This window comes from Bison bison, unplaced genomic scaffold, assembly GCF_000754665.1.
Source record: "Bison bison bison isolate TAMUID 2011002044 unplaced genomic scaffold, Bison_UMD1.0 scf7180017864261, whole genome shotgun sequence".
NCBI lineage: Eukaryota > Metazoa > Chordata > Mammalia > Artiodactyla > Bovidae > Bison > Bison bison.
The window spans coordinates 792,432-802,027 of record NW_011494833.1 but is presented as its reverse complement, the minus strand read 5'-3'; the positions used below and the strand labels follow the sequence as shown (position 1 = coordinate 802,027).

General features: G+C 41.7%; 1 pseudogene; it reads left to right on the top strand.

The window, feature by feature from the left end:
• LOC104994595 overlaps positions 1-4,854 on the top strand; it is a 52,299-nt pseudogene extending 47,445 nt beyond the window's left edge.
• Positions 4,855-9,596: the final 4,742 nt, after the last annotated feature.

The window sequence follows — 9,596 nt, the reverse complement described above, 5'->3', positions numbered from 1 at the left end:
GGACCACAGCACGCCAGGCCTCCCTGTCCATCACCAACTCCTGGAGTTCACTCAAACTCATGTCCATCAAGTCGGTGATGCCATTCAGCCATCTCATCCTCTGTCGTCCCCTTCTCCTCCTGCCCCCAATCCCTCCCAGCATCAGAGTCTTTTCCAATGAGTCAACTCTTTGCATAAGGTGGCCAAAGTACTGGAGTTTCAGCTTTAGCATCATTCCTTCCAAACAACACACAGGACTGATCTCCTTTAGGATGGACTGGTTGGATCTCCTTGCAGTCCAAGGGACTCTCAAGAGTCTTCTCCAACAGCACAGTTCAAAAGCATCAATTCTTCGGTGCTCAGTTTTCTTTATAGTCCAACTCTCACATCTATACTGAGCCCAACCTTCAACTAATTGGATGAGGCCCATCCACATTAGGGAGAGAAATCTGCTTTACTTAGACCATCAATTTAAATGTTTTGTTTGCTTGTTTGTATATCTGGTTCCACTGGGTCTTAGTTGTGGCATGTAGGATCTGGTTCCCTGACCAGGGATCAGACCTGGACCCGCTGAATTGAGAGCACAGAGTCTTAGCCACTGGACCATGAAGGAAGTCCCAAACAGATTTTTTTTTGGCTGTGTGGCCTGTGGGATCCTAGTTCTCCAACCAGGGATTGAACCCAAGCCCCCTGCAGTAGAAGAACAGAGTTTTAACCACTGGAACACGAGGAAATTTCCAATTTAAATGTTGTATATTCAGTCACTCAGTTGTGTCCAATTCTTTGCAACCTCATGGACTGTAGCCCTCAAGCCTTCTTTGTCTGTGGAATTTTGTAGGCAAGAATGCTGGAATGGGTTTCCATTTCCTATTCCAGGGAATCTTTCTGAGCCAGGAATTGAACTCGTGTGTCTTGTATCTTGTGCACTGGCAGGCAAGTTCCTTACCACCGTAAAGTATTTTGCCACCTGGAAAGCCAATTTAAATGTTAACCTTACATAAAAACACCCTCACAGGAAAACCCAGAATAATGTGTTAACAAATATCTATGCACCTCATGGCCCAGTGAAGTTGACACATAAAAGACACATAAAATTAACTATCACACCAGAGCACTAACCACATCCATATGTTGTCCAGTTTCAGAGACCAAAATCCAAAACATGCTGACACCTGCCACTATGCTATTTCTGCTTTATACGATCCCCTCCTATACAACAAAGGTTGGTACAGTCAAAGCTATGGTTTTCCCAGTGGTCATGTCCAGATGTTGGACATGTTGGACCATAAAGAAGGCTGAGAACCGAAGAATTGATGCTTTCGATTTGTGGTGCTAGAGAAGACTCTTGAGAGTCCCTTGGATGCAAGGAGATTAAATCAATCAATCATAAAGGAAATCAACCCTGAATATTCACTGGAAGGATTGATGTTAACAGTGAAGTTCCAGTGCTTTGGCTTCCTGATGTGAAGAGCTGACTGATTGGAAAAGACCCTGATGCTGGGAAAGACAGAGGTCAGGAGGAGAGGGCAGGAGGAGAAGGGAGCAACAGAAGATGAGATGGTTGGATAGCATCACTGACTCAACAACCATGAATTTGAGCAAACTCCAAGAGATAGTGAAGAACAGGGAAGCCTGGTGTGCTGCAGTTCATGCTGCAGTTCAGAGTCAGACAGAACTTAGCAACGAGACAACAACAACTTCCTGAAGAAATTTTCTTAGCATAACTATCTAGCTACAGTCTGTGGACCTGCTAGTTACCACACTGAGGCATATTCAGGAGATACTGGCTCTGAGTGGCCACTAGACAACAGGAAGTGGGGCAGAATGGCAGTCCTCCAAGACAGGGTAGCTAACTTCAGTGCTGGGTCTTTTCTTTGGTGATAAAGGGCATGTGTATAAAGAGCTTCTTTCAGATCCACTGTTTTCCATAAACACTAGCCCTTCATCCCTAAATTCAACTCCTTCCTCTTCCTACAGCCCAGAAAAAGAAGGACAGTTTCTCAAAAATAAATGGGCTCAGGAGTACTGTGGCAACTTCTGATGGGAAAGGAACTATAAGACCTGTCACATCCTTGAGTCAGAGGGATCTCCTTTGGGGTAAGAGGCCAAAATACAACCAGTTCCCAAAGGCAGATAAAAATATTCACTAGATGACTGTGTTCCAAAAAGCCTTTCTTGGCCATAGTCCACTCTAGTCTGCATTGTCTGACACACAGCCTTTAACAAAAGAATTGCCAAGTTTGCTAGATCCAACAGGTAACAATAGAGAGTTCTAACAAATAAGATGTGTGTGCTCATGGGAAAAGGGCAAAAAGGAGGTCAGTTGGGTTGGGTCTGGTCTTCACAAGTGGAGAATACAATAGTCATTGGGAGGAAGAAAAAGTGACTCAGGTATTCTGCTTGCAAACCCTTTTTCTGTTACACTCCTGAAACAAGTTTGCAGGAACCCCAACCATGGCCACAAGTTGTGTGCACTGCATATGTGCAGTAGGTCACATGCAACAAATATGCCCATTATATGCCAGGCAAGTCACAAAAAGATACACAATAACACACCAATCTGTTTCATGTGCAAAGAGCTGTGTCATTTTTCCTATCCATAATCTCATCTAGTCCCTATAACTGATTCCTGAGTTATAATTCCCACTTATACAGGAAATAAGACATGGAGAGCTGAATACTTAACATGAGAAGGTAGGGAAATTGATATAACTGAAGCAAGTAAACACACACTTGCAATGAGTATTAAGATGTCTCCCACAGTGATCTTAGAGTGCCATCATGGAGTTCCTACCATGACTGAATGAAGCTGTGTTGGAACCTCCAGCATCCTTTTTCTGTGCTGTTTTATCCAGTTCATAAATACCTGGAATTTTGATGCTCCACTCCAATTCTCTTTCCACCATTCACCAAAGTTTACACTCAAAAAAGTCCTGGTATTAATTATAGAGCCATTCATGGTGAGCAACAACAGACATTTATTACGTACAGTCTTGAAGGCTTTTTTATATCTTCTTTATACTCTGGTAAGTATACTAGTCAATATTCTCCAAGAGAATCACAACCAATGGGACAGAGATGGCTCAGAGATACTGATGATAGATAGATAAATAGATAGAGATATATTTTAAGGCATTTACTCATATCAATGCTGTGGGAGTTGGCAAGTCTAAAATCTATATGGTGAAACAGCAGCCTAGAGACCCAGAGAAGAGCTGATGTTGTAGCCCAAGTCCAAAAGCAGTCTGGGAGCAGAATTCCCTCTGGTTCAGGAGCCCTCAACCCTTTTTCAGGCTTTCAGCTGACTAGCTGAGGTCCACTAACATGGAGGGCAATCTACTTACTCAAAGTCTACTTATTTAAATATGAATCTCATCTAAAAAAAATACCTTCATGGTGACACTTAGACTGGTGTTTGACCAAATATCTGGGTACTGTGGCCTTAGTGAAGTTGACATATTAAATGAACCATTACAGTGAAAAAACTAGGGGTTATTCTGATCCCTCCAACCCTGCCTCCTCTGCTAGGTGGCTCAGCTCCCTGAGGAGTTCCCAGCCTGCTTGGAGTGGATGTTCGATCTCACTTGAAGAAGTATTTGAGAACAAGCATTCAGTCAACCTAACGTGGACTCAGATCTTCTGTCTTAGCAAGATCTGTAGAACAACCTAGCAAAACATTTGACGTGAAACTCACGCCATTTTTGTTTTAGTTTGGTTCAGAGATTTCTGAATCAGACCTCAAAACTTCATTCAGCTTCTAATTCACTGTGGTGTGACATAGCTTATGTGGAAGAGAAGGATGACTTTCATTTAATATTAACCAAGCAGCTTTCCACCACTTCCTCTTTTCCATTGTTTCACTTTAATAAACAATGGATTTAACAAGCTGTTTTAAATTGGTTGGTCTCGGAAACATTAAGTATTTTGCCTCACATGTGACTTGAAGATTTTACCCAATATCTGTTTAGAAACACACACACACACACACCCCAAACACACAAGACCCAAACAAACTATACGTTGTTTCCAAGAAATGGTCATAAGGTATTTGATGTTTCCAGAAAGTAAAATACTAAGCAAAAAAATTGTTTTCGCTCAAATTATTCAGGCTGAACGAAACAAACAAACAGAAAAGATTGAAGTCAGAAGCACTAACCCACAGCTGGTAATTCACCTTCTTGCTGGGGAAGGATTAGCAATGAAAAACAACTCTTAGACCTTCTTGGTGAAAACAGTACCCATTTCTACCAAATTTACACTAAAACTGAGGGTACAGAGAAGAATGAAAACTTACCACACAGGCCCAGGGCCTACCACACTGCTCCCTGCTCACATCCACGCACCTTGCTCCTCTCCGACGTGGCAAAACTATCCAACCCTACAGAGACCGAAGTGAAGTGAAGTGAAGTGGCTCAGTCGTGTCCAACTCTTTGCGACCCTATGGACTGTAGCCTACCACTCTCCTCCATCCATGGGATTTTCCAGGCAAGAGTCCTGGAGTGGGTTGCCATTTCCTTCTCCAAAGGATCTTCCCAACCCAGGGATCAAACCCAGGTCTCCCACATTGTAGGCAGATGCTTTTACCATCTGAGCCGCCGGTGCCTCAAGTCTCTGATTGCTGTTTTCCAAAAGCATGCTGGAAGGGATGGTAACAACAGCAAACTCTCGAAGGCCGAGTCCCTAATCTTCATGAATACAGAGCTGGGTGCCTTCACAAAGAACCCAAAGGACCGTGGTGTCCTTGACCACATGATGAAGAAATTGGACCTCAACTCTGATGGGCAGCTAGATTTCCAAGAATTTCTTAATCTTATTGGTGGCCTGGTGATAGCTTGCCATGAATCCTTTCTTAAATCTGTCTCTTGCCAGAAGTAAATTGGAGGAGCCTTTGGGCCTGGCCTCCAGACCCACTCCCTTTCTCTCCAGCCTCTCAGTTATCACCTGCTCTTCACAACCCCCACATACCCTGAGCCTGGCACACCCACCCACCCCCAGGCAGGCCACTCCTGTTAGTAATAAAACAATATAACAATAAAACAATATTGTTTTTTAAACACACACACACAGAAAATCTTACTACACCAAAATCTAAAAGACTTAGAGAGAAACAGTGTCATATCAGGCTCTATTAGTCATTTCCACTGAAGAGAGGTGGACCCAGTCAAGACTTCTCATGGCAGGCAAAACCAGGCTTCACTCTTTGAAACAAATAGAAAAAGATGTCTTACAGAAGTAAGTTGGCTGAAAGAAGGAAGGCAACAGTTCACTGACTTCCAGGAATGAGCTTAAAGCCCTGTATGTTGAAGAGAGACAAGAGAAACCCTACAAGCAGGGCATGATGGGAAATGCCATGCTTCCCATCCTCTATCAGTTCTGTGTGCGAACCTAAAATACAGTGATCCAGAAAGTTCTAAAACAAAACAACAAGCAAAGATTTTTCTAGGTAAGAAGCAATACATTTTAAGCTAAAGATAGCTATATTTATGGTAGACAAACTAGGATTTACAGTCATAAGCATTGAACATTCCAAAGAGGATAATAATAGAGTGCTAAAGGGTAGTATTCACAATGAATATGCAAATAAATTGCTAGATGTTTGGTATTAAGCTGAACAGTGAAATATTTTAACTTTTTGCCTTTACAATAATAATAAGACCTACTAGGTGCATAAACGTCCATTTCCTTTAAAAAAAAAATTCTACCCTGATGCTGAGAAAACCTCAGTGTTTCTGCTCATTTAGTAGCAGGACACAATTCATTTTGGCAAATGGATGGGGGAAAAAATGGAAATAGTGACAGACTCTATTTTCTTCAACTCCAAAATCACTGCAAACGGTGACTGAAAACGTTTCACTGCAGCCATGAAATTAAAACACACTTGCTCCTTGGAAGAAAAGTTATGACAAACCTAGATAGCCTGTGAAAAAATAGAGACATCAGTTTGCCAACAAAGGTCCATAGAGTCAATGCCATGGTTTTTCCAGTAGTCATATATGGACCACCAAGAAGGCTGAGCACTGAAGAAGTGATGCTTTCAATTTGTGGTGCTGGAGAAGACTCTTCAGAGTCCTTTGGACTGCAAGGAGATCAAACCAGTCAATCCTAAAGGAAGTTAACCCTGAATATTCATTGGAAGGACTGATGCTTAAATTAAAGCTCCAATATTTGGCCACCTGATGCAGAGTTGACTCATTAGAAAAGACCCTGATGCTGGGAAAGGTTGAAGGCAGGAGAAGAAAGGGGAAATAGAGAATGAGATGGTTGAATCATATTGTCAATTCAATGGACATGAGTCTGAGCAAATTCCAAGAGATTGTGAAGGACAGGGAAGCCTGGCATGCTGCAGTGCATGGGGTTGCAAAGAGTCGGACACAACTTAGTGACTGAAAAACAACACATACACAAATTGATAAATATGACACATCCCATTAATAGAATGAAAGGGGAAATCATATGATCTTCTCAATAAACGCAAACAAAGAATTTGAGAACATTTAACATCTGTCCATGATAAAAAGAAAAAAAACCTCTCAACATAGTAGGCATAGAATTATACCTCAGTATAATAAAGGCCATATATGATAAGCCCACAACTAACATCACATTCAATGTTAAAAGGATGAAATCTTTACCTCTAAGATTAGTAAACAAGACAAGGGTGCCCACTCTCACCACTCCAATTCAACATAATACTGGAAATCCTAGCCAGAGTAATCCAGTAAGAAAAAGAAATAAAAGACATCAAAATTTGAAAGGAAGAAGTAAAATTATCTCTATTTGAAGATGACATAATTTCACATATTGAAAATCATAAAGATTTCATTAGAAGATTTCCTTACTAAATAATAAAGCTTTTGAAATTTGGGAAAGATCATTTCATGGCACTAGTGGTAAAGAACCCACCTGCCAATGCAGGAGACAAAAGAGACATGGGTTTGATCCCTGGGTCAGAAAGATCCCCCTGAGGAGGGCATGGCAACCCACTCCAGTGCTCTTGCCTGGAGAATCTCCTGGACAGAGGAGCCTGGCAGGCTAAAATCCATGGAGTCACACAGAGCCGGACATGACTGAAGCAACTTAGCAAGCATACACAGTGTTTAAAATGCACTAGACCATAGAAAACAATGGAAAGTTACTTGATGATTCGTTTTATCAAGTTATACTTAAACCCTCTGATATCTGACCACTGAAAATCACACCTTCAAAACAATCTTTTTGACAAAATAAACAAACAAAACTCTGTAATAGAGTAGTAATAAATGAATTCACCAATTACCAGAAAAATACTTTTTTAGTAAAGCAAGTTTTTTCCCAAAAGCTCATGAATGACAATATCTGGAAATCTAGTAATAGAATTTAGACTATGAATGGAAAAAAACTGAGGGCAGAATTCCACTGGTTTTAACTTTAGTAGCTAAAAAAGTCCTACTGTTAGTGGAAAAGAGAATGCAATGAATTAAATGACATCGTATGAAAAAGAGTGACCTTGATAAATATCTCAGAGGGGGTATAAGGAAGAAAAATACATATTAATAATGAAATCTCTAACTAGGTTAGGGTTGGAAGTCAAGCCTTTCATGCTCACATTTGCCCAAATTCATCAGTCACTACTTCCTGGTCACCACGTCCGCTGCTCCATCCATACTCAAACCAGGCTAAATTTGAAATGCCACGAAAGTGTCATGTCCTTTTCTATGGTACTCTGGATCTTCGTTTTCAGAAAGCTTCCTTTATTTGTCAGGTTGTCACTCGTTCTGGGAAACCTTCCCAACCCATTCTCCAAGAACAGCTCAGGACTTGCCTGGTGGTCCATTGGTTAAGAATCCACCAGCCAATGCAGCTGATATAAGAGACACAGATTCGATCCCTGGGTCAGGAAGATCCCCTGGACATGGTAACCCATTCCAGGATTCTTGCCTGGAAAATTCCATGGACAGAGCAGTTTGGTGGGCTGCAGTCCATGGAGTCGCAAACAGTCAGACACAACTGAGTGACTAAGCAGGCATGCATGCACATGCAATGGAATATTATTCAGCCAAAGGCTTTCATATACACAAGCATACTCTCTCTCTCCCGCATGCGTAGGCTCTTTCTCTCTCGCTCTCTCTCTCTCTACCCACCCCCATCCCTAACACGCACACAAGCTGGCATGTTCCTCCACTCTCTTTTCTTCTTTGGGGATGGATTCTCCCGCTATCTTCTAAATAAAATAGAGCTGTAACACTGATTTGTCTAAGAGCTATGACACGGTTTGTTCAAGACCCAAGAGCTGTGATGCACCGAGGGCTTTAATGTCCATCACTCCAAATCATTGTTGTGATGAGACAAGAACCGAGAACCATACACTCGCCTGACATCTCTGGTGCCCTGACTCGTATTTAACCTGGCTGAAACAACCTCTGCACAGCCCCTGCAAGGAGGAAGCCAAGCACAGCAGGAGCCCAACTCAGCGCGGAACGCAAAGAAAATCCAGTGCAAGGGAACTGACAAGAGGCTTATCGTGCTGGAGACTAGGACAGCGAAAAACGAACTCAGCAGAAAGCTCACGCAGCTCTGACCTCCAGTTAAGGTCAACAAGCTACAACATACGGTCCCAGTTCAACAAAGATACAAAACTACAGCCTACCATGGAAAATACCACTCACCCTTAGATGGACACCGCTATGAGGACTCTGAGGCCTGAGACTAGCAAGACGGGGAGGCCCAATACCCCTCGCCATCCCAGTTCAGCAGGAAGTAGCCAGAAAGACCTCGATGCCCCTATTCCCAAAGAATCGGGCCTCCCATCTCTTGAGGGGGGAATGTTAGGTAGTTAGAATAGGGAAGAGGAGTCCAAAATGGAAGTGGCTAAAAGACAAGGATGGAGAAGGCAATGGCACCCCACTCCAGTACTCCTGTCTGGAAAATCCCATGGACGGAGGAGTCTGGTAGGCTGCAGTCCATGGGGTCACTAAGAGTTGGGCACGACTGAGCGACTTCACTTTTACTTATACACAAGCAACAAATAACTAGAAGGTGCAGTGGAAAAATAACCTATATGAAAAATATCACCAAAGACGCTTTGATGATGAAAAATATCAGCAAAGATGCACCTAGAAGTGAATTTAACAAGAAATGTGCTACTGAGGGATGCAAAAGAGTACTTGACTAAATAAAATGGCAACATGAATTCCTGAATAAAATGACATCACAAAGATAACAATTCTCTTATAAACTAAATAAATAACAATACAACTTTTTCAACAATACATGTTGATTCTAAAGTTGACATGGAAAAATAGATAAACAAGAAGAACTATTACAATTATGAAAAAGGTTAATGAAAAAATAACTTTATCATACATTAAAATGCATCATAAAGTTACAATTGCATGAGCTTATAATTAAATGGTGATGTGCTAGTTCATGAACATATCCAATGTAACAGACTGGAAAGTCAAGAATTATACTAACAGACTGGTTGCAAATAGGAAAAGGAGTACGTCAAGGCTGTATATTGTCACCCTGCTTATTTAACTTCTATGCAGAGTACATCATGAGAAACACTGGGCTGGAAGAAGCACAAGCTGGAATCAAGATTGCCAGGAGAAATATCAATAACCTCAGATATGCAGATG